We start from the raw sequence: 6,023 nt of genomic DNA on the forward strand, positions 1-6,023 counted from the left end.
TACTTTTCAGTTTTTGGTGAGTTTTATTATGCTATTATATATATTACTCTATAATATTCACCCCCTGTCACCCTTCTCCTTTTCCTCTCCTCCCACCCATTGGTAATATACTTTTATAGCATTATTTTATGTCATATGGAAAAACATATATTTCAGTGATACTATATATTTCAATATTTTTTTGCAGTATAAGAAATGGCTTAGTTTTGATGGTACTTATTTAAGAATTCTTGAAAGATTTATATATGGTTCATAGGCTAGTGCAACTGCCCAGACCTATATTTACCCAACGGCAATAGAGGTCTGTATTATTATAAAATTTTAACTAAAGTTATGGTTTAATGCATATTGTAACTTCTTATAAAAGAATGAGTGTTAATCTAATAAATAGCTTTATAACTATGGTATTTAAATACTAGATCAAGGTCAGTTGGTCTCAGTAGATATTTTTTTTGCTTAGGACAAAGGTAGTACTGTAGATGTCCCAAAAAACAATTTTATTTATGTATTTACTGCTTGATTGGTAGAATTAATTATTATCCAGGCAAATTTGGATTGCATACCTCCTAAGTTCAAGGTACTTTTGCAGTACTATGAAGGATCCAATGCACAATGGAGTATTATTCAGCCTTAAAGAATGAAATCATGCCATGTTCAAGAAAATGGATGGTCCTAGAGATCATCATACTATGCAAAATAAGCCAGACTGAGAAAGACAAATACCAGAATCTATATTCTGAAAATAAACAGAAGGACATGAACATAAAAGGAAAATATTTGGGGCTGGGAACCAGCAGGAAGTGGGAGGGGAAAAATTGGGAGGGAGGGAGAGATTATATGATTGAAGTACATTATATGTAAAGGTCATAATGAAACCCATATAAAAAGTTTGTATTTTAAAAGAAGGATTGGTGAACAGGGACTAAGAAGAGTAATAGTGGGACTGAATTTGATCAAAGTACATTATGTGTATGTATGGAAATATCACAATGAAAACCATCACTTTGTACAATTAAAACCATCACTTTGTACAATTAATATATGATAAAAAATGTAAGTAAAGCTCAATTTATTGATACTCCCACTGAAAAATAAGAGACAAAAATGATGCTTACGAGTTCTAAAAATTACACCAACCTTTTCTGTAAAACATGCAGAAGCTGGAGGGGAATGAACTCGGGGACTGTATATGGTAACATGCACCCTATGCCTGAGCCCTGCCACCAGCTAAACTTGGGAAGGTGTCCTGTGGGAGCCAGAAGCCAGACCTCCATAGGAAAACACTCCAGCAAGAAGTTCACCCTTCAGCCCTCTTCATAATGCAGAGCCAAAATTCAAATCTAAGTGTTGTAAAAATTCATCTTAAACTCAAGATCCTGAAGAGAATCATTTGGCCACAGCCACACAAAAAGCCACTAGCAATTTTCCAGAACTCTGTGGAGTTGCAGAGCCCATCAGCTTATGCTATCCTACAGACCCTGGTCTTTGAGAAAATGAAGCACAAATTGGGCAGAAAGGAATACAGCCCAAGTTAGGTACATTCTTCACATCCATAAGAGGTGTCTGCCTTGGCTTTGAGTCTCTTTTGCCACATGGACAAGGTCAGTTGGCAGGAGTCCTCCATGACATTGAGTACTTCCCCTCATCCTTGCCCTCGGATGGCTGCAGGCCTCCCCTCAGTGCTTAGTCTTTCCTCAAAGCTGCAGCCAGAGAGACAGTGTTAAAATGTATGTCTATAGATGTCCCTCCTCAGCTCCCATTTCCCCCAGAGACCTGTAGCCATGATCTCTGACCTCTGCTCCATCATGTTCCCTGGTCCTCCTGCATGAGGTCTGTGGCTTCTCCCAACTCTCCATCCAGCTCCTCCCTCACCTTCACCAAGTCCCACCTGGTCTCCTCTTTAAAGGTGAAGTCCAACAAGTTTCTTGCTCCCACTCCATTTATTCCCATAGCCCTTACCACCCCCTACCATGATCCATAGCTGCATCTAGGAGATGCTGTCTCTCCCCAGATGAAGTGCAGCCTTGTGTCCAGGTGCATCCCAGCCCCTTTCTCTCCTTCCCTGATCAGCCAGGCTAACTGCTTCCATCCCTATTCAAAACAGTCCATTGCTTGCTCACTGAACTATTCTAAGCATAAAGAGCATGGAGAGTAAGATAAATATTTTTGGTCTGTATTTCTACATTTTCTAATAAACAAAATGTCACAGATCAAGGTGACATTGCATACCTCTCTTCCTCCCCAGAAGAAACCTCAGCTTCATTTCCATCACCCCAAACATGCTGTTACTTGCTGTGTGTTTACAAAGGTTACACTCAGCATTACATTATTTCACAAGGTCTTAAACTTTGACCAAATGTCAGAGAACACATTTCCTATAAGCTGGACTTTTGGGGCTTTATGTTACATTGAAGATTTACCCATGCAGTGTGTGTGTGTCTCATTTATTCATTTTCATTTCTGTGTATGTGGATGAATATCCCACAAGTTTTCCAATTTTATGCATTCCTGGGTACATCTGTGTTGAGTGGCAATTTTTCTCCCACTTTTTGGGTTGACTTTTTACAATTTGGTGATCTTTGAATTAAAAAAAACTTTTTCCTTTAATGTAGTAAAATGTACTACCATGTGGTTTGAAGGTAAATGGATGCAATTGGAGGACATGATGTTAAGTGAAGTAAGCCAGGCTCAGAAAGACAAAAGCTGCATGTTTTCTCTCATATGTGGAACAGAGATCCAAAAGATAGATGTACACACAAAACAAACATGATCAAATACACATCTGCATGTACATGTTGGTAATGGTGGAACTACACTATGGAACTTGGGGGAAGAGGGAAAAAGAGAATGATAAAGAGTCACCAATATCTTAATACTTCACATCTGTGCAGGTAGACGATGTAACAATATGTACTGAAGGCTGTTGAATAATGGGGGGTGGAGGGAAGGGGTAAGGGAGAGCAATGGAAGGGGATGAAATGACCAAAGTAAAGTATATTCATGGGGGGATACATCGAGAAACCACTTTAAACATTATGTTCCTCAGAGGCCCATGTGTTGAAGGCTTGGTCCTAAGGTTGGCGCTACTGGAAGGTGGTAGAACATTTAGGAGGTGGGGCCTAGTAGAAGAAAGTTAGGTCATTGGGGAAATATCCTTGAGGGGGATATTAGGAACACAGTCCCTTCCTGTCTTTTCTTCACTTCCTAGCCACTGTGAGGTGAGCAGCTTTGCTCACTACACATTCCCTGACATGCTGTGCTACCTCATCACCCGCCTAAAAAGCAGTGAGCCAACCGGCCATAAACAGGCCATAAACCTGTTGATTTCAGGTTTTTCATCATGGTGATGGAAAGCTGTCTGACACCAATGTTTAAAAATACACATTTATTCTCACATTTCAGTAAGTCAAAAGTCTGAAATCAAGGCATCAACAGGTCTGTGCTCCCTCTGGTGGCCCTAGGGAAGGACCTTCCTACTTTCTCCCCCACATACCTACCCCAGCTTCTGCTGTTCCCTGGCCACATGGCCTTTGTCTCCCTGTATCTTCACATTCTTTTCCCTCTTTATGTTGTCTGTGTCAAAATTTGCCCATTTTATAAAAACACAGTCACATTAGTTTAGGGTCCACCCTCATGTCTTCATCATACCTTGATTTCCTCTGTAAAGACCCTGTTCCCAATGAGATCACATTCTGAGGATGAGGGTTAGGAGTAAAGCAATCCACCTTATTTGTGATTTATTACCCAAAGCTTTGGCCAAACAGTAAAAAAATTCCCATGCGTGCATTATACTGCCCAGTTGAGTGTTGTCACCCATTGCATTGAACTCTGCATCCTGAGCGTTTGCAGGCTTTCCTCAAGGATAATCTTCTTGGAGCCACACACTTAGGAGCCAGGGGTCTACGGTACACAGATAAACTCAGGAACACCTTCTGCATTTTTTTGGTCTGTATAAGATCTAGTATCTTGTAGGAGAAAGTCCATCCTTCTGAACCAGTTTCCAAAGATGCCTCTTCCTCAGCAAGTTCACACACACACACACACACACACAGAGTTTCTGGGCTCTGTCTCTTCTGTTTAATTGAGCTACTTCCTATTCCTGTTTCTTAATTACATAGGTTTATAAAAAGAAGTTGACACCTGGTTCTCCTTGTATTGCCTCTCTAGATTGGGGTTTTACCTTTTTCATCAAATTTTAGGATTAGCTTTAACAAAAGCCTGTCGATATTTTGATTACCACCACATTGATAAATCAGGGAGAAGTGGCATCTTTTTAACAAGTCTTCCAATTATGCACATAATCTCCTTCATGGTTCACTTTCATCTTCAATTAAGTATTGTTTTGTCTAGATTTAGCCAGACAAGTCTGTTCCCTCTGTTTCTAGGCATCTAGGTGTTCTAGAATAAGTTGCTCTAATGTCCACAGGGTGGTCCATGGCTATAAAGGCTGTCTGAGCGACATGATCCTATACCTTAAAGACCCAAAAAACTCTACTCAGAAGCTTCTAGACATCATCAATAGCTATAGCAAGGTAACAGGATATAAAATCAACATAGAAAAATCATTAGCATTTCTATACACTAACAATGAGCAAACGGAAAAAGAATGTATGAAAACAATTCCATTTACAATAGCCTCAAACAAAATCAAATACCTAGGTGTAAACCTAACAAAAGATGTGAAAGACCTCTACAAGGAAAACTATACACTTCTGAAGAAAGAGATTGAGGAAGACTATAGAAAGTGGAGAGATCTCCCATGCTCATGGATTGGTAGAATCAACATAGTAAAAATGTCGATACTCCCAAAAGTAATCTACATGTTTAATGCAATTCCCATCAAAATTCCAATGACATTCATTAAAGAGATTGAAAAATCTACTGTTAAATTTATATGGAAACACAAGAGGCCACGAATAGCCAAGGCAATACTCAGTCAAAAGAACAATGCAGGAGGTATCACAATACCTGACTTCAAACTATATTACAAAGCAATAACAATAAAAACAGCATGGTACTGGCACAAAAACAGACATGAAGACCAGTGGAACAGAATAGAGGACCCAGATATGAAGCCACACAGCTATGAGCAACTTATCTTTGACAAAGGAGCTAAAAATATACGATGGAGAAATAGCAGCCTCTTCAACAAAAACTGCTGGGAAAACTGGTTAGCAGTCTGCAAAAAACTGAAACTAGATCCATGTATATCACCCTATACCAAGATTAACTCAAAATGGATCAAGGATCTTAATATCAGACCCCAAACTCTTAAGTTGATACAAGAAAGAGTAGAAAATACTCTGGAGTTAGTAGGTAGAGGTAAGAACTTTCTCAACGAAACCCCAGCAGCACAGCAACTAAGAGATAGCATAGATAAATGGGACCTCATAAAACTAAAAAGCTTCTGTTCATCAAAAGAAATGGTCTCTAAACTGAAGAGAACACCCACAGAGTGGGAGAAAATATTTGCCAACTATACATCAGACAAAGGACTGATAACCAGAATATATAGGGAACTTAAAAAACTAAATTCTCCCAAAACTAATGAGCCAATAAAGAAATGGGCATGTGAACTAAACAGAACTTTCTCAAAAGAAGAAATTCAAATGGCCAGAAAACACATGAAAAAATGCTCACCATCTCTAGCAATAAAGGAAATGCAAATTAAAACCACGCTAAGATTCCACCTCACCCCTGTTAGAATAGCCATCATCAGCAACACCACCAACAACAGGTGTTGGCGAGGATGCGAGGAAAAGGGAACCCTCTTACACTGTTGGTGGGAATGTAGACTAGTACAACCACTCTGGAAAAAAATTTGGAGGCTACTTAAAAAGCTGGACATCGATCTACCATTTGATCCAGCAATACCACTCTTGGGGATGTACCCAAAAGACTGTTACTCCAGAGGCACCTGCACATCCATGTTTATTGCAGCACTATTCACAATAGCCAAGTTATGGAAACAGCCAAGATGCCCCAGCACTGACGAATGGATTAAGAAAATGTAGTATCTATAC

Source organism: Castor canadensis, chromosome 12 (genome assembly GCF_047511655.1).
Source record: "Castor canadensis chromosome 12, mCasCan1.hap1v2, whole genome shotgun sequence".
In the NCBI taxonomy this organism is placed as follows: Eukaryota; Metazoa; Chordata; class Mammalia; order Rodentia; family Castoridae; genus Castor; species Castor canadensis.